The sequence below is a fragment of the Ranitomeya variabilis genome, chromosome 7 (genome assembly GCF_051348905.1).
Source record: "Ranitomeya variabilis isolate aRanVar5 chromosome 7, aRanVar5.hap1, whole genome shotgun sequence".
Lineage (NCBI taxonomy): Eukaryota > Metazoa > Chordata > Amphibia > Anura > Dendrobatidae > Ranitomeya > Ranitomeya variabilis.
This window is the reverse complement of record NC_135238.1, coordinates 235,647,563-235,672,901: the sequence shown is the minus strand read 5'-3', so window position 1 is coordinate 235,672,901 and position 25,339 is coordinate 235,647,563. Positions and strand designations below refer to the sequence as shown.

The 25,339-nt window shown below is 45.0% G+C and overlaps 2 long non-coding RNA genes across 2 annotated transcripts in view; one reads left to right on the top strand and one right to left on the bottom strand.

Annotated features, from left to right (window-relative positions):
- The window catches only part of LOC143786044 (uncharacterized), a 54,073-nt gene extending 52,079 nt beyond the window's left edge, over positions 1-1,994 (top strand). The window contains exon 3 of the long non-coding RNA XR_013218221.1: positions 1,585-1,994. This is a non-coding gene — a long non-coding RNA (uncharacterized LOC143786044). The remainder of the gene's footprint in view (positions 1-1,584) is intronic.
- Positions 1,868-24,943, bottom strand: LOC143786045 (uncharacterized). The gene is made up of 3 exons (XR_013218222.1): positions 24,895-24,943; positions 15,072-15,210; positions 1,868-1,998 (listed from the first exon to the last, which is right to left on the bottom strand). It is a non-coding gene; the product is annotated as an uncharacterized LOC143786045 (long non-coding RNA).
- Positions 24,944-25,339: the final 396 nt, after the last annotated feature.

Here is a 25,339-nt window from a genome sequence, read left to right as displayed (position 1 = left end):
TCCACTATGGATGACTTGCCAGTTACAATGACTGATACGCAGGAACTATTACAATGAAACATTGTTGCAAGCGGATCAGTTATAAATCAGAGCTAATGATCAGCAGAGATACGTGGTTCCCTCTCAGTCCAGAGATTGGAGCAATTAGTCGGCCATGTTTAATAAGGGTCTTGTATTCTGCCACCAGATATCATTAGAGACCATTCGGGAGGATGGAAAGGGTCATCTGTAACCATGAACCTGCAGCAGGACGCCACGGCTGATTATGGTCTACACTTATGTATGACCCCTACTGAACGTGATAAAATAGTCTGCAAGGCGGTTTGTGCCCTATCAGCGCTGCAGCTGCTGCAGAACCTCTTTGCAAGGAGGTGAACTCTTCATGATCTGCCTGTTTTCCCACAATGTGCCCATCATACAGTACCAGCCACAATATTCTCACCATGACTAGTCAAAGTACTCGTCAATGCTCAAGGTACAGCCACCTGCCCCTAAGGATCAGCTATAAGTCCCCCAATTCCTGCCACGTTGCTTCTAGTAACAGTCTCCCCACTCCTTGTCAGCCACAGCGCCCCGCCAGTGCCAGTCACAATAAACCCCAGTATTTGTCAACAGACCCCCAGTATCTACCATTAGTGATGAGCAAATCCGCAAAAATTCAAATTTGGCCAAGAAATTCGATTTTAAGATTCTCAAACCCCTGGAGCAAAATGAAGATATGGAAAAAATAATAATAAAAATAACAATACCCACCTGTCCCGCCATGCAACCCTGCTGTGGTCTGGTTTTGTTCTTCGGTCCGGTTGCCTCTACGATCTTCACTGCGCCATCTTTGGTATCTTACTCTGTCCATCTGCTCCTCCTGCGCTGGCGCCAGAAAATGCATAAAATGGTGCAGTGAGGAGCGCTCCAGCGACTGGACCGATGGGCACAGGTGAAGACCTTTTTGCTTGCTGGAGGGCAGTGCACTCCTGAAGATTGACGGTCGCACCAACGGCCCGGTGTGAACTGAACGCCAATGTTCCTTCATGCTGAAACCAGAGACAGCTTTGATTGCGCAGCATCAGAAGTGCGAGGACAGTGAAACCGTGCGGATCCAGTGGTCCAGCCTGCGTCAGAGCAGCACTGAAAGCTTTATAGCATAGGACTTGTAAGCGCTGCGCTTCATGCCAAAGATGCCTCTGATAGACTGCAGAGGTGGATGGTAACCGAGGCAATGAGCAATGAACCGATTAATTAAGAATCATTCTATTCCTGAGAACTGAGATGGTTTTTGTTCCAAGTGAATCGCAAAGTTGTGAAATTTAGCAATTATAACCATTTACGAAAATGAGACAACCCCTTTAAGATAAGTGATGTCCCCTTTATGATGGACTCACATGCTGTATGCCTTGCAATGTAAATCATCTCAGGGTCGGCTTGTTTAGAATTTCTCCCTTTCTGCTATTTCCATTAATCCACTACTGATTTCCACCCAGAAAGCTGCACATGTGCAATAAAACGGCTTCTGGCATCCATTTCCACTGTCGTTAGATTTTACAGCCTTTGATTTTAATAATTTTGATCCCATTTGCTCTTTTGCAGATGCAGCTGCTGCGCCGAGCGTGCTGAGTGCATTATGTGGAGGCCTCGGACATTCGCAATGAGTCTGCTGTCAGCTGCTCGCAGGGGTCCGGGTCACCGGGGTCAGGTCATTGCCCCCAGAGATCAGGCTATGGATGGTTTGTTAAAATCAGATTAAATTAACATTACTGAACACTAGTAACGTTCTAAGGTCATGTTGTGTTATGGGCTCACCTGCTGAGAAGGATCCTGTAAGTCATAGGTCAGGGTGAGCAGCACGGACAAGAGGAGACGATGCAGCAGATCTGGACTGGCTGAATTGTGCAAGGACTGATAAAGTCCAGGTCTACACATGTGAAAGAGGAGCTGTATGCACTGGATGCGGCAGGAGTAAGGCGACTCAGGAACAGCAGGGACGGATATGCAATCTGGTATCTTACAACAAGAGTGAAATTACAGACAGAAACAGCAGATTAGATTAATAAATGTGCAATAACACCAGAAAAGCAGAAATAAATTATCAGGACCATTTTCCCTGTCTCTGCTGCCGAAAAACATCCCCACAGCATGATGCTGCCACCACCGTGTTTCACTGTGGGGATGGTGTTTTTGGGGTGAGGAGTTGTGTTGATTTGGTGCCAGACGTAACATTTACTTTGGTGGCCAAAAGTTAAACTTTGGTCTCATCTGACCACAGCACCTTCCTCCGTACATTTGCACATGTCCAAAATACCCAGCAAAACGGGGTCCAGACATATTTACCGATGGGAACATACACTATAACAGTGACAGCAGAGCGGACGTGCGTTCTGCCGTGTATCATTTTCGGGTATGTACCCCTACAGGAGGCGCACACTCAGACGTAGTAGGCTGCATATGAGCTCATGTTTGCAGTTACAGTATATTGGACCCCCGTTGGTAAATGCGACATTTTGCCGTGGATTTCGGATGGCTTCCTAAAGCACCTACAGAAAGGGTATAGATCAATTAGTATTCAAAGCAGGAGGCAGAGCCTAATGTGTGATGAAATATAATGTGGACGTCACTGGGGACAAAAATAACACAATCAGCAATGTCTGTCTGGTGAGATAATCAGAAGCCGACAATTATTGCCCCCTTACCCATACTGGACACCAGGTACGGACTGGGGCTGAAATTCAGCCCTGACATTTGAAATCACACAGACCCATGTTGTCCTCGTCACCAAGCACCAGATGGGAAATATTACTAATATTACCCTGGATGGAGGAAAGCAAGATTTACTACAAGACCAATATGTCTCATGATACCCGTGGCCTGCTGGGTAAGTAAAGGAGTCAGCGACTTTGTGCTCCGTCACAACTCTTAACAGTATGGGTGTCCTGATAACACAGATTTTGTTAACAATGCAGCAGCAAGGCGGCCCACAACCAGACAGGCCCTTCTGGCATTTGCCAGAATTGCCAAATGGCCAGTCCGGCCCTGCTGGACACCAAGTAGAAAGAACAGAATCCCAGTGCGGTTGTTGTAACCCTTTTATATCATGTGTGTGTTTATGTTGAAAAGTGTAATAAAGTTTAACCTGTTCCTTGCCTTAAGCCTCCGTCGTCGTGCTGTGTAATATACTTTGGCTGCTGTATGCTTTATATTATAGATAAATAGATACATTGTAGATACTGCTGTATGCTTTATATTATAAACTAGATGGTGGCCCGATTCAAACGCATTGGGTATTCTAGAATATACATAGTATATTGCACAGCCCACATAGTATATTACCAAGCCACGTAGTATATTGCCCAGCCACGTAGTATATTGCCCAGCCACGTAGTATATTGCCCAGCCACGTAGTATATTGCCCAGCCACGTAGTATATGGCCCAGTTACGTAGTATATTGCCCAGCCACGTAGTATATTGCCCAGTGATGTAGTATATTGCCCAGCCACGTAGTATATTGCCCAGTGACGTAGTATATTGCCCAGCCACGTAGTATATTGCCCAGTGACGTAGTATATTGCCCAGCCACGTAGTATATTGCCCAGTGATGTAGTATATTGCCCAGCCACGTAGTATATTGCCCAGTGACGTAGTATATTGCCCAGCCACGTAGTATATTGCCCAGTGACGTAGTATATTGCCCAGCCACGTAGTATATTGCCCAGCCATGTAGTATATTGCCCAGCCACGTAGTATATTGCCCAGTGACATAGTATACAGCACAGAGCCACGTAGTATATTGCCCAGCCACGTAGTATATTGCCCAGTGACGTAGTATATTGCCCAGCCACGTAGTATATTACCCAGCCATGTAGTATATTGCCCAGCCACGTAGTATATTGGCCAGTCACATAGTATATTGCCCAGCCACGTATGTCACAGGTTAAAAAATAAAAAATGAACATATACTCACCTTCCGAGGGCCCCTTGTAGTTCTGTCACCTGTGTGCGGTGCAGGCGGCAGCTTCCGGTCCCAGGGTGTGATGACGTCGCGGTCACATGACTGTGACGTCATGGCAGGTCCTTCTCGCCTACCGTCCTTGCCACTGGAACCTGCCGCTTGCATGGAGCGGTCACCGGAGCGTCGTGAGGAGCGGGAAAGGCCGGTTCTGGATCCGAGGGGCCGACGGATGGTGAGTATATAACTATTTTTTATTTTTTTAACATTAGATCTTTTTACTATTGATGCCGCATAGGCAGCATCAATAGTAAAAAGTTGGTCACACAGGGTTAATAGCAGCGTTACACCGCGGCATAACGCGGTCTGTTACCACTGCCATTAACCCTGTGTGAGCGCTGACTGGGGGGGGAGTATGGAGAGGGCGCCAGGCACTGACTGCGGGGAGTATGGAGCGGCCATTTTGCTGCCGGACTGTGCTCGTCGCTGATTGGTCGTGGCCATTTTGCAGCGACCAATCAGTGACTTGGATTTCCATGACAGACAGAGGCTGCGACCAATGAATATGACAGACAGACAGACAGAAGTGACCCTTAGACAATTATATAGTAGATAAATAGATACATTGTAGATACTACTGTATACTTTATATTATAAATAGATACATTGCAGATACTGCTGTATGCTTTATATTATAGACTAGATGGTGGCCCGATTCTAACGCATCGGGTATTCTAGAATATGCATGTCCACATAGTATATTGCAGAGCCCACGTAGTATATTGCCCAGTTACGTAGTATATTGCCCAGCCACGTAGTATATTGCCCAGTGACGTAGTATACAGCACAGAGCCACGTAGTATATTGCCCAGCCATGTAGTATATTGGCCAGTCACGTAGTATATTGCCCAGCTACGTAGTATATTGCCCAGTTACGTAGTATATTGCCCAGCCACGTAGTATATTGCCCAGTGACGTAGTATACAGCACAGAGCCATGTAGTATATTGGCCAGTCACGTAGTATATTGCCCAGCTTCGTAGTATATTGCACAGCCACGTATGTCACAGGTTAAAAAATAAAAAATAAACATATGATCACCTTGCGAGGGCCCCTTGTAGTTCTGTCGCCTGTGTGCGGTGCAGGCGGCAGCTTCCGGTCCCAGGGTGTGATGACGCCGCAGTCACATGACCGTGACGTCATGGCAGGTCCTTCTCGTGCAGGACCTGTGATGACGTCGCGGTCACATGACCGTGACGTCATGGCAGGTCCTTCTCGCCTACCATCCTTGCCACCGGAACCTGCCGCTTGCATGGAGCGGTCACCGGAGCGTCGCGAGGAGCGGGAAAGGCCAGTTCTGGATCCGAGGGGCCGACGGACGGTGAGTATGTAACTATTTTTTATTTTTTTAATTATTCTTAACATTAGATCTTTTTACTATTGATGCCGCATAGGCAGCATCAATAGTAAAAAGTTGGTCACATGGGGTTAATAGCAGCGTTACACCGCGGCATAACGTGGTCCGTTAACGCTGCCATTAACCCTGTGTGAGCGCTGACTGGGGGGGGAGTATGGAGAGGGTGCCGGGCATTGACTGCGGGGAGTAAGGAGCAGCCATTTTGCTGCCGGACTGTGCCTGTCGCTGATTGGTCGTGGCCGTTTTGCCGCGACCAATCAGCGACTTGGATTTCCATGACAGACAGAGGCTGCAACCAATGAATATCCGTGACAGACAGACAGACGGAAGTGACCCTTAGACAATTATATAGTAGATACAATGTAGATACTGCTGTATGCTTTATATATTATAAATAGATACATTGTAGATACTGCTGTATGCTTTATATTATAGATAAATAGATACATTGTAGATACTGCTGTATGCTTTATATTATAGATACATTGTAGATAATGCTGTATGCTTTATATATTATAGATAGATACAATGTAGATACTGCTGTATGCTTTATATTATAGATAAATAGATACATTGTAGATACTGCTGTATGCTTTATATTATAGATACATTGTAGATACTGCTGTATGCTTTATATTATACATACCGTAGATACAATGTTATATGTTATATTATACAAAGATAAAATGTAGATACTGCAGATTCTTTCTAGTGAGCAGTACAGGCTCCTGGGAGGACCATCACCCGGAGGAGCAGCAGACCTGGACTTGTGTCTGGACAAATGTCTTGAGCTTCTTTACAGAAATGAGAACCAGTTCAGACATCTTCAACTGATTTAACAAACGTAAATTTCCTGTTCCTTTCAAAGGGATGCCTGGGATGGCTGCATGTGCGATCACATCAATATCCGCGGCACCTCAGCTGGAAAAATGTCATAAAGAACATTTCTCTTTGTTGTGCTTTGTTTTAGGAAATATTCTATGATGGGAGCGGCGCCTTTTATAAACTGTGAGTGAATGGCTGCTGGGTGACAGAGGCTTTGAGGTTTCTTCTGCTGAAATCAATCACAGCCTTTCCTTCTAATGCACTTGCAAAAAAAATGTTCTTCTTAAAAGACTTTTCCTCCATGAGACATCATCTTCCCAACTTTCCCAGGGTCCTGAATGGTACTTCTCAACAGCTACTCAACAATTACATAGATGGAAGTGACACTATGTAACCAGGCAGCTTAACAAATTTAGACACCTGGGAAGACAACTGGTCAATATTTACAGTTCACAGTCTCCTGAGTATTGCAGCAGAGAGACTTGTGCGGCCACAGACTCCACAACAGCCTAACCAAGCAGCAAGAGTGCAGAGAACAGGTCTCAAGAGGACGGATCATAGTCTGCGCATTTTACAAAGCTGCATTATTCACTCCTTACGTGATCGACACTATGGCCACATATTGCACAAAACTAGGCAAGTTTCTACAGACACTGCCCACAAGTATCCATGCTGGAAAAGATATTAATGAGGACGAATCCAATTGCAATCTGATAAAACAAAAATGTATTGTCTTTATTTGCATACATAGATCAAGGGCAATATTGTACTGCATTTTTGTACTTATAGCAAAAATAAACCTTTTTTTGATACTGTTCGTGTGTTATTGGTCTATGATTCCAGTTATGCTTTGGTCCATCATCTCTATCCAATATTATAATGCCTTATGGATAGTTTGGATATAATGAGCAATACTTGAATGATTTACATGATACTGTTATTTTGTATTTGTTTTATAACGTTGAGTATTTGCACATTTGTACGACCGCATTATTATATTTTATTACATTAATTAGTTACCATTATTAGAACATTCCTTTATGTCATGGGCGGCACTCACTTCCTGTTCTCTTTTACATCGTTTGAAAGCCTCTTAAAATGTGAGACGTCTTTGAACTGGATGAGACATTTTACACTGATATTTTTAGATTTTGGGGGTTTATATAGTGTCCAGAAGTGTTGGGAATTTTGACAATAAAGACAAATGAGTCAGAACTAAAGAATGTGGAATGTCAAATTGACTTTCTAGGAAATGAACATTTTGGTTTTCGAGGTTAGGACCAATGTAAACTGGCCAAACCTACAGTATTGCAGCTGAGCAGAGAAAATCCCTCTTCTATGCTTCACGAATACAGAATCCTTTTTCTCCGTCTCTTTTCTGTCTTTTCCAATCTTTTATTGCTATGGAGATATTCTGTATTGTCCATCATCAGAGTATTTATGGTCCGTCGTCCTTGTGTTATCTCGTCTGTGTTCTTACAGATGCCATAAACCAGATAACTAATCTTTTGTATGATCTCATCCAGAAGGGACACGAGAAGCTTACCCGTTTTTACAATCCCCCACAAAAGGACAAAAGTTATATTTCTTAGATTACATTGCTATTAAGTTACATTCTGTCCATTGTGATGAAGTCAAAGGATCCCACTCCCAGGCATAGGTGCATGCAATTCTAACCAAGTGCCAGCTACGTTTTACTTTACTGAAAAGGATTTCACAAATTGATGTCAATATTGTTTGTTCATTACATAATAAAAAGGGCAGCAGCTTTTTTTTAATATTCTTTATGGTGAAATTCCTCTCTGTTTGCAAGGTCACTGCTTTGATTTGCATGTGAATGTCGTGGTGACTATCCCCAGTTTCAGGGTCACTCTCTAGCAAGGTGCCAGCACAGCCAGTACTCACTTTTCTTCAACCATCCTCATAATCTTATCCTAGAGTACCACACACGAACCTCAGTTCAATCATGCTTCTCCCCAGTATCTTTCTGATTCTGACTTTCTTCTGTCTACAGCCTGTCTGGAAATCACAGACTCCCCAGACTTTCCATGTGGTCTCAACCACTCACTTACTATCTTTGTTTTTCACTGCTCATTTTATAGTTTATAACACTGCAGTGGACTACTAGTGCCACATGTAAAATTGCAGTTTTATATTGACCATTTTCATTGTGCAACGTAGAGTACAATGCACACATTACACATGAATATAACTTAAACTGTCCTCCTCACCTGTCACCCATGTCCAGCACCATGCGCACCCACACAGGAACCTCGCACACTTAGACACCCACACACTCTCTGACTCTATCCTACCACTGTCCTCTATATCCTCACTCCACGACACAGACACTGCCACTGCTTTCTACGATGCCACTCTTACATCAACTATTGACACGGTCGCCCCTGTCATGCATAGCAGAGTGCGACAAATCAATAGACACACTTCACAACCCTCGTATCTTCCTTATCCCACAACCCCAAACAGTTGTTCAACACTTTTAACTCCCTCCTCCGCCCACCACTGCCCCCTCCGTGTTCCCTAATCATTGCCGAGGACTTTGCCATGCACTTCAAAAATAAGATAGACCAAACAAGGCAAGTCTTTGTTGTCCAACCACCACACCCCCTTTGTATGGGAGACCAATGCCCAAACCCCATAACTTCACTCTCCAAAATCTCTGAAGGGGAGCTTGCTCATCTTCTCACAAAATCACACCTCACCACTTGTGCACTTGACCCCATCCCATCCCACCTCCTCCCCATCCTCACCACCACACTAATCCCATCCCTAACCCATCTCTTCAACCTTTTCACAAACTTCTGGTACCTTCTCCTCTGCCTTCAAACTGCAGCGCCCCCACTGCCGCAGGGCCGAGGGGTACCCGGTACCGGGCCTCTAAGTCTCTGTTCTGGGGTTGTCACGGTGGCTAGACCCGGTCTGTGACCCTGCTGAGGGGCGCCCAATAATAGGTGTGGATGGTGGTGGTAGTGCGGTGCAGTACCGGTCGCAGTAAATAACGAGGACACCAGGTTGCAGTCTCTTTACCTTTTTACTGAAGGTTTGGAGGTACCCAATCCAGAGCACTGTTAACAGGGCTGGCTGAGACCGGCCGGTCCAACGGCACATCAGGAGTTCCCTTTGCAGGTGGGAATCAGTGTCTACCTTCTAGCACCTGTGTGTTGTAGTCCTTCCTTGCTGAGCTCCCCAGGATAGTCCTCACAACTGATTCTGTCTGTCTCTGATGTTCGTTCTCTCCGTCCCCCAGATGATATGGTTAGGACGCACCCGTATGACGGGGTAGGCCTGGAGTTCTTCCGGGACCCTAGAGTCGCCCCTCTCCCACAGCTGCCTCCGTTGTCTGCTTAGGTGTTTCAGTGAGACAGCCAACCTATAATTGACTGTCCTGCCGTGGTTTGAAGTAATGCTTAAAGTCTCTTACTTTCCGGCCACCGACTGTTTGCGCCTCAGAAGGATGTTGCCTCGATCTTACAGCATGACTCCTTCTGGTCCTATCGCCTCTTTGCTGTATTCCCGTTTTTCTCTCTCTTTGTCCTTTCTTAGGAATCTGTCAGGATCCCATCCCTGACAGGTCCTCTCTCTAGCTCTTCCTAGTTACTTCTCCCTGTCTTCCTGTCCAACCCCCAGTTTTACCAGAGTGTGAGGAGTGGCCTACTAGATAGAACCACTCCCCCTGGTGGCCGGAGTGCGAAGTGTAGTGTGTGTTACCTGGTCAGGTGAACTACTTTAGTGCAATCAGACGCAACATCGCCCCCCTTAGTGGCAGAGCGACGTTACTGCAGCGACCAGGACTCTGGGGTGCTGCAAAACATGCCACAATCACACCTATCCTTAAAAAGCCATCCCTTGACCCAAGCGCTATGTCCAGCTATTGCCCCATATCTTTGCTCCGATTTGCTTCCAAACTCCTTGAGCAGCACGTCCATGCTGAACTTTCCTCTCACTTTGCATCTAACTCTCTCTTCGACAACCTACAATCTGGCTTCCGTCCCAACCATTCCACTGAGACTGCCCTAACCAAAATTACTAACGACCTACTTACAGCCAAAGCTAACAGACAATTCTCTATACTCCTCCTCCTAGACCTGTCCTCTGCCTTCGACACAGTTGACCACTGCCTCCTACTACAGATCCTCTCTTCCTTTGGGGTCAAAGACCTTGCCCTATCCTGGATCTCCTCATACCTTGCCAACCGCACATTTAGCGTTTCCTACTCCCACACTACCTCTTCATCTCGCCCTCTCTCTGTTGGAGTCCCTCAAGGCTCCGTCCTAGGACCCTTACTCTTCTCAATCTATACACTCGGCCTGGGACAACTCATAAGGTCCTATGGCTTCCAGTACCATCTATATGCCGATGACACTCAGATCTACCTCTCGGGTCCAGATGTCACCTCTCTGCTGTCCAGAATCCCAGAGTGTCTATCAGCCATATCCTTTTTCTTCTCCTCTCGCTTCCTCAAGCTCGATGTGGACAAATCTGAACTAATTATCTTTCCTCCATCTCGCATATCTTCCCTACCTGATCTATCTATTAAAATAAATGAAATCACACTTTCCCCTGTCCCCAAACTCCGCTGCCTCGGAGTAACCCCTGACTCTGCCCTGTCCTTCAAACCGCACATCCAAGCTCTTGCCACCTCTTGTCGCCTCCAGCTCAAAAATATTTCCAGAATCCGTCCTTTCCTCAACCCACACTCTACCAAAATGCTCGTGCATGCCCTAATCATCTCCCGCCTCGACTACTGCAACATACTCCTCTGTGGCCTACCTTCTAACACTCTCGCACCCCTCCAGTCCATCCTTAACTCTGCTGCCCGACTAATTAATCTTTCTTCTTGCTACACTCCTGCTTCCCCTCTTTGTAAATCCCTTCACTGGCTCCCAATTTCCCAGCGTTTCCAGACTGACCTACAAAGCCATCCATAACTTTTCTCCTCCGTATATTTCCACACTAATCTCTCTATATCTTCCCTCATGTAATCTCCGGTCCTCCCAAGACCTCCTCCTCTCCTCCACGCTTATTCGCTCCTCACCCAATCACTTCCAAGACTACTCCCGAATATCCCCCATCCTCTGGAATTCAGTGCCCCAACACATCCGGTTATCCACTACTTTTGGATCCTTCAAAAGAAACCTGAAAACCCATCTCTTCAAAGAAGCTTACAGACTGTAAAGACCACACGGCCTCCTCAACACCATTGGAGCTACTGCAACCCTCGACCTACTGTCTCCTTAATCCTGTAGAATGTAAGCCCGTGGAGGCAGGGTCCTCTTCCCCCTGTACCAGTCTGTCATTGTTAGTTTTGTTTACTGTAAGTGATATTTGTATTTTGATGTAACCCCTTCTCATGTACAGCACCATGGAATCAATGGTGCTATATAAATTAATAATAATAATAATAATAATAATAATAATAATAATAATAATAAAAAGACAACTTTTTTATATTCTTTACTGTTAAATCTCTCTAGATTTGCAAGATTGCTGCTAAGATTTTCAGGTGACTGTAGTGGTGACTATCCCCAGTTTCAGGATCACTTTCTAGCAAGGTGCCAGCAAAGCCAGTACTCAGCTCATTTTAAATTTTATGACACTGCAGTGGCCACTAGTGGCTACATGTAAAATTGCAGCTGTATATCTATTGCTTTAGACTACTTTCACTTTGCAATTTGGAGCACATATAAGATAAAGGCAAGTGAACATACAGGGGCAGAGGTTGTGGGTAAGCATGCTGAGATGCATTTGGTAAATGCTTATTAGAAGCTACTCCTCCCAATTTCCTCATAGGCACGCATGCTCCTTTAGCTGAGCATGGATATCTTTCCAATACACAAAATTAAATCTATTATCTCTTCTTGGAACAAAAGAGCTGACATGTTGAGATCCAATGGTTCCGTCTGCACATTGGTCTTCACTCGTAGCACTACAGGACTTGGTCTCCGAACATCTCGTTCTGAGCGTTCCAGCCATTGGCTTGCTTTTCCGGGTTTATTGAGTTTTTGTATCCTCTTCCAAGGTCAGTCGTCTTCAGCTCATACAATGGACGTTCGGATCTTAGCATGGTCAGAGATGTCATCCAGTGCCAACTTTTAATAGCAGCATCAAATCCCTTCCAGCGCTTTCTCCTCCGCTGGTTCGCTGTCTGCAACCTTCATGGCTTGCTGTCTGTTTTTCTTATTCCGAGAGGCCACAATTACAGTCTTTGACCACAGGCCACTTGACAAAGCCAGCAGGGAAGCATTGGATTCAGTTTCAAAGTTTTGAGGGAATTGGTGCCATTCCGACTTTTCCGAGAAAATCTAGTGGTGAAGTGCAAAGACCGTGCCGGATCATATTATTGCAGAATCAGCGTTTGCACCGACGTTTCATATCTCTCGAGTCCCGGGATTCTATACGTTGCCAGATGTAAACATATTAGTGATCTGGATGAAGCAGTGCACAATTAGCAGAATACCATGAGATTGTTTTACAGAGGTGCTTGGACAGGAACACGGGTTACATTTTTTTTACTTACGTCGTGCCAGGAGCTTGGATGAAGGGAGTCTGGTTTCTCCTGGCCCATGGAGTGGAAGCCTCAGCCCCATTCACTTCATCATATGACAAATGGAAATGCCTTTAATTTACGTCCAGACACCTTCACATTGTTCCAGCAGATGCAAATCAGGAAAAGAAAGAGATATTTTGTCAACTCTTTATATAGTTTGGTAAATCTTTTAAATCTTTGGGAATTGGAACCAGATTTCATCTGGACATCACAAAGATTGAAGGGAAGATGAAGTATGATGATGAGGAGGAAGAATCCGGAGATGGAGTGCAACACAATGGAGGAAGCAAGATAGTGAAGACAAAGACCACAAGCTTGGCAGTCATTGCAGAGTCCACAGATCACAGTCCGCAGAGCTGAAATCTCCCATCATTCCCGGCTTATTTGCTTATTTTGTATTGCGGTCATTGCTGCATCTACAGATCACAGTGCGCAGAGCTGAAATCTCCCATCATCCCCAGCTTATTTGCTTATTTTGTATGGCGGTCATTGCTTCATCCACAGATCACAGTCCGCAGAGCTGAAATCTCCCATCATCCCCTGCTTATTTTGTATCGGCACAGGATTTTTAATTCTGAGAAGTTCAGTTATTGCACAAGGCACGCAATGCAGAAAAAAGTAACTGCCCCCATTGACCAGAAAGTGTTTCCTTGATCTGGTTACATCGGTAACATTTTAGTTGCAGCTGACTTAGATACATCCTTGGATGCCTTTCAGTAGCCAACACATTTCTTCTTCTTACCAGTAGTTATGGACCCTCGGTGTTCATCACCCCATTATACACCGGCCCCAGAATATCTAGAACATTCTGTTCGGTGATGGAATGTGAAGTTGTGTGAAAACTCTAGTAAAGGACTTCCGTCCATTTGCTGTGATCGGTATCAGGCTAGTAGATCTGCGTTCACACAGACAGCCTTGCACTTCGGCACTTATCTTTCTCCAGCCTCACCTGACTTTACTCATGAACTTCCATGTTTTGGCTCAGATGCCGCCGGGGACATTTCTTCTGTTTTAAATGTTTCAGGTTTGTCGTAAGCAGTTGTAAAAAACATTCTTTGTATCAGCTTCAAGGTGACTTATTTGCAGGAAGGAGCAAGCTGCAGACCATGCTCCGGGATACATATATATATATATATATATATATATATATATATATATATATACAGGTCAGTGGTGTAACACGAGGCTCATGGGCCCCAATGCAACATCTCCAACAGGGCCCTCAACTATCACAAGTCTATGGTAGTAATTAGCTTTTCATACAGGTCCGATTGCCCCATGTGGCCAGTGCGGTGTTAGCGGTGTGGACCTTGCGTGGCTTTGGGCATTGTGTGAATAGTGGCCCTCAGCTTGCCTCCTACCTTATTGGGCTTTCCATCAAATGTGTTTTATAGCAAATTACTAGAGACGAGCCAACCGGAACTTAAAAGTTTGTGGTTCATACTGTTCAGTCACTGTCGAGTGCTAAACGCAGAATACGGACCTCTCCAAAGTTTAGAGAGACAGAGTTCGGTTCTGGTTCAAATTCGGGTACAGTTCCGCTACCCAAACCGAACTTTGTACTACAATTCGGGTCAAGTACCAGAACCCAAACTTCCACGGGTCCGCTCATCCCTACAAATTACTCAGACATGTATGCAAATTAGCTCACCTCCAAGAGGAAGAAGGATGCTCTATAGCGCCACCTGCAGTCCATTAAGTCATTGTGCAACCATTTAACAAGTCTTCCCGCATATTAAACCATTGACTTCTCCGAGTTACCTCCATCTTCAGAAATGTGCTTCAGGGTTCTTGTCCCTTGTCAGTGCAGAATTGGGTAACATTGGCTGGGCAAATGAAGGTTTGGGGGGCATCTACTCCATGCTGACGTAGAAAAACAAGGGATCGGGCAGGCTACCTCCAATAGGTGGCACTAGAGAGCTGGGTTTCTTCCACTTGGAGAATAGCCATTTTGAGGAGCCTTTTCCCAGGAAGCATTGCCCGACCTATACGTCTCCCTACAGCTTTTTGGTGGTCTCTGTAGGAGGATGCATTACCCCCTAGATGTCCAGTAAATTTGCAGACATAACATACCATAAATGAGGGCCAATAGCTAGTTACTGACACATGCCATCAGCCATAGTTTTCTACGTGGAGATGTTTTCCACCGCTCATTATAGATGAGTGAATCGATCCGAAACTAATCAACTTACGATTTTTCTCAAATGCTTCAAATTACAAAATGTTGCAGATTTCATTTTCACGAATCAAACAAAATTACGCCATTTTCTGTCTTGACTTGTAAACACAGGAAGGGGTTAAATATTAAAATACATTGCACTCACCTGTCCTAGGCCCTCACATATCTGTATGCCTATGACACAGTTTTGTTGTCCTCTTTGCCGGTCTTTGGTTCTTATGATGCACCCAATGATTCGCCTCAAGGGGTCACATTGACATCAATGACTTCCATTAACCCTCGAACTAAAAATAGTAATGAGAGTATTACATATTTTCTCCACTATTTGGCGCACTATTGTGCTGCATTAGTGCTAAGAGCACTCCTTGTGGTGAGGCATGGTACTACAAGTGTAAAATGTTGGGGCTTGAGACAAGTTTCACATGAATATTTTTCAAATGATTATCTTACAGTACAAACTCTAGGAAATGTTACGACCCTAAAGAGTTAAAGGACACTCTTCCTCCTCAACCCAGATGGATCATAGTGTGGACGAGTTACAGCTCCCTACGTGCCCCAGGCCTTATAAATCCCAACAAGGAAGGATTGTTCTTATCTGTTTATAGTTTGTGCTGGATACGACACGACAGATACACTTGTTTCCCGTTATACAAATTTCAGTATATACAAAATTTAATGATGTTTCTGCCTGTGGGTGCGTTCCCTGCACAGGAAATGAGAGCAGGTGCGGTGGGCAAATGCCGCGCGTACAGCTGACTTAATCAAGGAATGGAAAACTATGGAGTGGTGTCTACGAGCCAGCTGTACAGATGGTCCTATTTATGGAGCGGAGTGTTGTCCCTGATGGAGTGTAACGAGGAACATGGATGATGGGAAGGAGAATTCTATATGGAGGGGTTCACGCTAAACACAGGATGGAGCGAAAACACATTCAATGTTGTATCTGGTCCAGTATCAAAGTCATGGACAAGAACAATCAGGGAAATGGTTCACTCGATGGGTGAGCATCTTACTGGATACACTGGCCGTCAGCCATCATGTGCTGGGGTCACTTTGGGTCATTGCCCCTTGTTCCTATAGTTCGAGGTCCGCGGTCACGCAGGTGCCTAAAGAGCAGAAGCCGTCTCTCCACCGGACACAGTAAGCAGAAATCTGTGCTACTCACTCATAGGAAGTGGAAATTGCTACATTGTTACATAGTATGGCATAAAATGTACGAACATGGGAGAATATGGATGAAAAGATGGGAAAAAAGAGGAATCTCAAAACTTTAGACCTCAAAGTACATTAGATAAAGTTGTCAAACCCAACATTTTCGGAGGGCCTTGCTGACCATCTGATTAGTATGTATCTGTACCGATAGATAGTGTCAACAAAGAGATGGACCGGGCAGTTGAATGGTCAATGGCCAAAATGTTTTCTTTTTAGGTGAGATAATCCAAAACCAAAAGGTATCTGGGAACATCGTTCTCCTCTCTTCTCATGGACACAAATGCTAATGTGTCTGGTGGAGTCGGGAGAGACATCGATCCACCAAACTAACCGGTCCAAGAAAGGGGAACTAAAATGCCTCAAAGGAAAGGAGCATAAGAATAAATAAATGGCTTGGTGGCATTCAGATGGGCCAATCCAGAAGATCATTCTCAGGTCCTGCTTTCGGACCCTCAATGATCCGTAAGTTGTCACTTATTCTCTGGAGAGTTGAAAACTTTTAATGATGGAGATATGGTCGTTCACACGACAGTATTTTCGGTCAGAGTGCTGACCGTGAAAAAAAAACGGGCAGCACTCGGACCGATGTTATTCACTGGGGAAACAGACAGCACTCGGACCGGTGTTATTCGCTGGGGAAACAGACAGCACTCGGACCGATGTTAGTCACTGGGGAAACGGACAGCACTCGGACCGATGTTATTCAAAGGGGAAACGGACAGCACTTGGACCGATGTTATTCACTGGGGAAACAGACAGCACTCGGACCGGTGTTATTCGCTGGGGAAATGGACAGCACTCGGACCGATGTTATTCACTGGGGAAACAGACAGCACTCGGACCGGTGTTATTCGCTGGGGAAACGGACAGCACTCGGACCGATGTTAGTCACTGGGGAAACGGACAGCACTCGGACCGATGTTATTCAAAGGGGAAACGGACAGCACTTGGACCGATGTTATTCAATGGGGAAACGGACAGCACTCGGATCGATGTTATTCACTGGGGAAACGGACAGCACTCGGACCGATGTTATTCACTGGGGAAACGGACAGCACTCGGACCGATGTTATTCACTGGGGAAACGGACAGCACTCGGACCGATGTTAGTCACTGGGGAAACGGACAGCACTCGGACCGATGTTATTCACTGGGGAAACAGACAGCACTCGGACCGATGTTATTCAATGGGGAAACGGACAGCACTCGGATCGATGTTATTCACTGGGGAAACGGACAGCACTCGGACCGATGTTAGTCACTGGGGAAACGGACAGCACTCGGACCGATGTTATTCACTGGGGAAACAGACAGCACTCGGACCGATGTTAGTCACTGGGGAAACGGACAGCACTCGGACCGATGTTGTTCACTGTGGAAACAGACAGCACTCGGACCGGTGTTATTCACTGGGAAAACAGACAGCACTCGGACCGATGTTATTCACTGGGGAAACGGACAGCACTCGGACCGATGTTATTCAATGGGGAAACGGACAGCACTCGGATCGATGTTATTCACTGGGGAAACGGACAGCACTCGGACCGATGTTATTCACTGGGGAAACAGACAGCACTCGGACCGATGTTAGTCACTGGGGAAACGGACAGCACTCGGACCGGTGTTATTCATTGGGGAAACAGACAGCACTCGGACCGATGTTAGTCACTGGGGAAACGGACAGCACTCGGACCGATGTTGTTCACTGTGGAAACAGACAGCACTCGGACCGGTGTTATTCACTGGGAAAACAGACAGCACTCGGACCGGTGTTATTCATTGGGGAAACAGACAGCACTCGGACCGATGTTATTCGCTGGGGAAACAGACAGCACTCGGACCGGTGTTATTCATTGGGGAAACGGACAGCACTCGGACCGGTGTTATTCATTGGGGAAACAGACAGCACTCGGACTGGTGTTATTCATTGGGGAAACAGACAGCACTCGGACTGGTGTTATTCATTGGGGAAACAGACAGCACTCGGACCGATGTTGTTCACTGTGGAAACAGACAGCACTCGGACCGGTGTTATTCACTGGGAAAACAGACAGCACTCGGACCGGTGTTATTCATTGGGGAAACAGACAGCACTCGGACTGGTGTTATTCATTGGGGAAACAGACAGCACTCGGACTGGTGTTATTCATTGGGGAAACAGACAGCACTCGGACCGATGTTGTTCACTGTGGAAACAGACAGCACTCGGACCGGTGTTATTCACTGGGAAAACAGACAGCACTCGGACCGGTGTTATTCATTGGGGAAACAGACAGCACTCGGACCGGTGTTATTCATTGGGGAAACAGACAGCACTCGGACCGGTGTTATTCATTGGGGAAACGGACAGCACTCGGACCGGTGTTATTCATTGGGGAAATGGACAGCACTCGGACCGATGTTAGTCACTGGGGAAACGGACAGCACTCGGACCGGTGTTATTCATTGGGGAAACAGACAGCACTCGGACTGGTGTTATTCATTGGGGAAATGGACAGCACTCGGACCGATGTTAGTCACTGGGGAAACGGACAGCACTCGGACCGATGTTGTTCACTGTGGAAACAGACAGCACTCGGACCGGTGTTATTCACTGGGAAAACAGACAGCACTCGGACCGGTGTTATTCATTGGGGAAACAGACAGCACTCGGACTGGTGTTATTCATTGGGGAAACAGACAGCACTCGGACCGGTGTTATTCATTGGGGAAACGGACAGCACTCGGACTGGTGTTATTCATTGGGGAAACGGACAGCACTCGGACTGGTGTTATTCACTGGGGAAACAGACAGCACTCGGACCGGTGTTATTCATTGGGGAAACGGACAGCACTCGGACCGATGTTATTCATTGGGGAAACGGACAGCACTCGGACTGGTGTTATTCACTGGGGAAACGGACAGCACTCGGACTGGTGTTATTCAATATCGCTGCGGATGAGCAATTTTTATCACTGACCAAATCCGTGTGTGAAAAACAAATCTCCACTCGCAGAAGTTTCTTCCGAAACTCATAAGAGACTCAACCATTCAAGTCTGTGGGTGCATTAATAAAATCAGATCCCATATGGAGCCACAGTATAACATCTGATTTTTATGATGCATTGCAGTTCTGTAACATAGGAAACTGTAAATGGTCATGTAAATGATTAACAGCTGCTGTATAAGAAACAGATTTCATATGAATGACAAGTGAGAAAAAAATAATCCCACGTTTTTCATGAAACTGATTTTTTATAGGCTCATGTGAACCTACTCTGAAAGACACGAGCCAATCTGCCATGAGACGTACAGTGCATCCATCCTGCGCTCACTCCCTTTACGAAATAGCATCGTAGGGTCCAAGGAGAAGACAACTGATGTTCTTCACTTTTGCAAATGGAAAATGTATTAAATAATTGTCTTATTTCAGCCTCCAGATTTCATAGACCTGAAAGGTGATTATGATGAGGATTGATACAGATTTGTTACATTTCACTCCTTTCCATTGCATAAAGCAGTGTGAAGTATGCAAGCTATGAGATTGATGTCATTGGCCAATTTTATGGATTTTGCCGCTCAGTAGTAGACGAGGCTCAGAGGTCATGCGGGTTGTTTTATAGCATTGAAAGCTTTCTGCTAAGTCATGGTACGAGAATCTCATCATAAACTGTGGTGGAACAATCCAATAGTGATCAGACTGAGGGCAAGAGATATGGTATCCAAGTCTAATCATTGCTTATCGGTCACCAGAGATACTGTATCAGCCACAAGGAGATTCAAAGCTAATAGAACTATCGTGTTTCCAAGAATCATTTTTCAATTTACAACTGGGAATTTAAGAGGTCATAAAGGGATTTTATATTAGTTAGAAGTTGCCCTCCGTTCAACTGGTGGAAAACCAACTGTGAGAAGTCACGTCACATGCCAACCAGGAGAACGCAATCATATCATGGGATGACCAGAAGAACTCCAGCAAGCAAAGTGCCGACCAAGGAATTGTGTTATGTGTCAGATGGAAAAGCTCATTCATATGATATCCCATCCAGGAGAACACAATCACATCATGAATCAACCAGGAAAGCTCAATCATTTCTTGTAACTCCCCGTAGGAGTTGTGGTGAATGACTTCTACTCTGAATGGTCTCCAGTGGTAAGTGGTGACCCCAAAGTTCAGTGCTGGGTCAAGTATTATTCCTCTTTATCATTAAGGATATTGAAAATGGGATTTATAGAGTTGCAGGCTGACTTGGATAAACTGATACAGGAAAGATATATATCTTGGTACCGTGTTAGCCAGTAGATAGAAAAATATGCCAAAATACTCAGTTTATCCAAGAAAAATATTTAGACGTGAGAGTCCTCAGTGGTTGATACCTTTGAATGGCTAACTGAAAAGATGGTAACAAATTGCAAGCTTTCGAGACTAAAGGTACCGTCACACTAGGCGATATCGCCAGCAATCCGTGACGTTGCAGCGACCTGGATGGCGATATCGCTGTATTTGACACGCAGCAGCGATCTGGATCCCGCTGTGAAATTGCTGGTCGCTGCTAGAAGGTCTGCACATTATTTGGTCGCTAGGTCGCCGTGTATCGCCGTGTTTGACAGCAAAAGCGACGATACCAGCGATATTTTACACTGGTAACCAGGGTAAACATCGGGTTACTAAGCGCAGGGCCGCGCTTAGTAACCCGATGTTTACCCTGGTTACCAGCGTAAAAGTTAAAAAAACAAACAGTACATACTCACCTGCGCGTCCCCCAGCCTCTGCTTCCTGACACTAAAGCGCCGGCCCTAAACTGAAAGTGAAAGCAACAGCGGTGACGTCACCGCTCTGCTGTTAGGGCCGGAGCTCAGTCAGCGTCAGGATGCAGAGGCTGGGGGACGCGCAGGTGAGCATGTACTGTTTGTTTTTTTAACTTTTACGCTGGTAACCAGGGTAAACATCGGGTTACTAAGCGCGGCCCTGCGCTTAGCAACCCGATGTTTACCCTGGTTACCCGGGGACCTCGGCATCGCTGGTCGCTGGAGAGCGGTCTGTGTGACAGCTCTCCAGCGACCACACAGCGACGCTGCAGCGATCGGCATTGCTGTCGCTATCGCTGCAGCGTCGCTTAGTGTGACGGTACCTTAAGTCTTAAGTCTTAGACTTAAGACTAAGTCTTAAGACTTAGACTTAGTCTAATTCTAAGACTTAGTCTCGAAAGCTTGCAATTTGTTACCATCTTTTCAGTTAGCCATTCAAAGGTATCAACCACTGAGGACTCTCACGTCTAAATATTTTTCTTGGATAAACTGAGTATTTTGGCATCCGTGAGGTGGAAGAGGTGCAATATGGAGTAATGTAACATTGTACATATCATATCAGCACTAATAATATGAGGCCAATATATGTTCTAGGTGGAGAAACAAGGAGAGTCACTTTTAGGGAAGAATCTGAGTGTACTTGTAGACCACAGACTAAATAACAGCACAATATCAATCAGCGGCTTCTAAGGCCAGCACAATATTGTTAATAATAGAGCCATGCATTATTTTATTAACACATAGCAGTAGAAATGTGCACATCTGGAATAAGGAGTTTAGTTCTGGGCATCAGTTCACGGCAAGTAGGCTCAGAAGATAGAAAAGGTACGAAGAAAAGCCACAAAACTGATAAAGGGCATGGAGAGTGTTAGTTATGTGGAAGGACATGATTAACTTGTACAAGTTCATAAATAACCAATACAAAAAGTATGAACAAAAGGTGTTTCAAGTAAAATCCCCTCAAATGACAAGAGGCGCTCCTTCTTGCATGCAGAAAGAAAGTTTCAATCTCCAGAGGAGACGAGGCTTCTTTACCAGTAGAACTATTAATCTGTGGAATAGTTCGGCTGAATGGCTGGTCACAGTGGGAACCAGTGATGGTTTCATACAAGGTGTGGATGCTTTTTTAGGAGAAGATAACATAAATGTAAGTAAATGTATAAAGTTGTTTTCTGAATGTTTGGTCCAGTAGATTGACAATTGTGGTCAAGAGGGAATGATTAGCTAATTTGGCGGGGCAGACTAGATCATGTGCCCTTTCTTTGTCTTTTCCCATAACTTGGTTGAACCTGATGGACATACATGCCAACCCGGAGAATGCAATCGTGTCAGGAGAACACAATCTTAACACTTGCCACCCAGTAAAACCATTGTGATACCAGAAGACCTAAATCATACCATGTGCCAACCAGAAGACCTAAATCATATCATGTGCCGAACAGGAGAACTCAATCATGTCATGTGCCAACCAGAAGACCTAAATCATATCATGTGCCAACCAGAAGATCTATATCATATCATGTGCCAACCAGGAGAACCAGAAGACCTAAATCATATCATGTGCCAACCAGAAGACCTAAATCATATCATGTGCCAACCAGAAGATCTATATCATATCATGTGCCAACCAGAAGACCTAAATCATGTCGTGTCAACCAGGAAAACTCAATCATGACACTTGCGAATCAGGAGAACTCTATTTTGATCCCTGCCATCCATATGGACTCAATCATGTAATATACCACCTAGTGGAACTAAATCATGTCATGTACCAACCAGGAGAACTTCATTGTGACACTTTCCAACCTGAAGAACTCAATCATGTCCTGTTTTAATCAGTAGATCTTAATCATGTAAAGTACCATTCTGTAAAACAAATCATGTCCTGTTACCCCATCGACTTAGGCTTCCTTTGCTGTTATTTTAGAGGTTTGGTTTCAATCCCCCTTTGCAAATTGTTTCAGATTGAATTGTAAAAACAACACTGTCCTAGGCCTTCTTCACACGTGCGATTTTTTATATTCATATGCGGTCCATTTTTTAAAGACTGCAAATACGGACATACGCACACCCATAGAATTCAATGGTGGTTCGAACATGTCAGGTTTTTCATACTGACCGTGTGTCATCAGGGTGATACGTACCGGTGCCTGGGAAGAAGTGGTATAGTTTGCGCTGTTCCCTGGTGCCATCCGGCTGCTAAAGGAAGCTCTCATCATTGTTTCCTGCTTGCGCTGAGATCAACGTAGCCAGGAGACAGATGGAATTTGTATTCAGAAGCAGCTGTGTCCCCCCAGTGTAATATAAAGAATTAAATTAAAATAACGGCGTGGGCCACCGCACGTCACTGAAGCTGTGCTTTCAGCACCTCATTCTGTCCTCGGTTTCAGCGTAGACGGTCACATCATGGCACCGTTCATGTTGAAAACCATATATCACAGATATGGATTACGGCATGGACAGTGAGACTTATCTGCTCTTCGGACAGGTGAGGGATATGGTTGTTTATTATTTAAAAATTTTTTTACAGGTGACATGAGCATCGGTGGATTAGGCATAAGGTGAGTATTTTGCTTTCCTACTATTTTCATTTTTTTTTAAAAAAAGGGGACAAGGGCTTCAATTGAATAGGTGTATCATGAGAATAACTATGGTTTTTTTTTAATAAATGTGTAAAACAGGGTGTTGATTTTTATTAAAAATAAAGGACTTTATTCTTGTTGTGTCATTTTTACAATATGGCTATGGGGTTAGGTAATGGGGGTGTCTTATAGACGCCTCTCCACTACTAACCCCTGGGATTAATGTCACCTGACAATACAAAGGTGACATCAACCACAAACTGATTACCTCACTTTCCACCACCAAAGGGTAAGTGGGTAGAGCGAGGCTTTGCACCAGATTTAGTGCATCTTATGGATGCTCAATTTCTGGGGCAGCTGAGAGCTGATGTTGGTGGCCTGGGGAGGAAATATCTCTGACCCCTTCCCAGGCTATTAATATCAACCCACAGCTGTCTGTTTAGTCTTTGCTGGTTTCAATTTATAGGGGGACCCTATGTCATTTTTCTTCTGGAGTCCCCCTGTAAATTCATCAGGAAAGGCTAAGCAAACAGCCTTGATCTGTTATTAGCAGCCTGGGATCATTTTGGGATATTGTCCCTTGTCCCAGAATATTAACATCAGTCTCCACACCGTGGGCTTTTCCAATGCTGGTTATACGTGGTGGTCCCCTGTAATTTTGATAAGCAGCAGAGAGAAAGTCGAAAGCTGAGGGCTGATGTTAATATTATGGGAAGGAGGGCAATATCCCTAAAGGTTCCCAGGCTATTAATATCAGCTCACAGCTATTTGGTTAGCTTTTACTGGTTATTTCTGAGAGGACCACAGAAAAAAAATGATGTACGGTCCCCCCATTTTTTCAAACCAGCAAAGGCTAAACAGATAACTGAGGACTGATATTAATAGCCAGGGAATGGGCGAGGGAAATTGGCCCTCCTCCCAAGCTAAGAACATCAGTCCTTCAGCTGCCCCAGAAATGGTGCATCAAATTGATGCACCAAATCTGGCGCTTAGCCTTGCTCTTCTCGCTTGCCCTGTGGTGGCAAGTCGGGCAATATTTGTGGGGTTGATGTCATCTTTGTATTGTTAGGTGAGATCAAGCCCAGAGGTTAGTAATGGAGAGGGGTCTATAAAATGCCCTCACTACTAACCCCTTAGTAAATTTGGAAATAAACACAGCAAGAATAAAATCCTTTATTTGAAATAAAAATCAACACCCTGTTTTACACATTTATTAAAAAATAAAAAATAAAGTTATACTCACAATAAGCCTATTCCATTGAAGCCCTTGACCCCTGTAAAAGTCAGAAAATAATAAACAACCATATACTCACCTTACACCCAATCCATTGAAGCCCTTGTCCCCTGTAAAAAGACAAATCAGAATAAACAATCGTATCCCTCACCTGTCCAAAGTGAACATTAGCAATACTGTCCCATGCCATAATCCATCTCTGCGATAACTGTTTTTCAACCTGAAAGGTTCCATGATGTGACCGTCCAAGCTTAAAACCAGGACACAATGAGGCACAGCTGCAGTGACGAGCAATGACATCATAGAGGTAACCATGGATCACTGCAGCTGCATTTCCACTGGCACTTCACTGAGCTGGGACGATGAATTACGGTGACCTCAATGAGATCAGCGCAAGCACCGTGAGAATTTTTCACGGTGCTTGCAGTGATCTCATTGAGGTCACTGTAGTTCATCGTCCCAGCTCAGTGAACTGCCAGTGGGAATGCAGCTCCAGTTCATGGTGAAGTGTGGGAGTGCAGCCACAGTGATCGGTGGTGACCTCTATGATGTCACTGTCCATCACTGAAGCTGTGCTCGCAGCACCTCAATGTGTC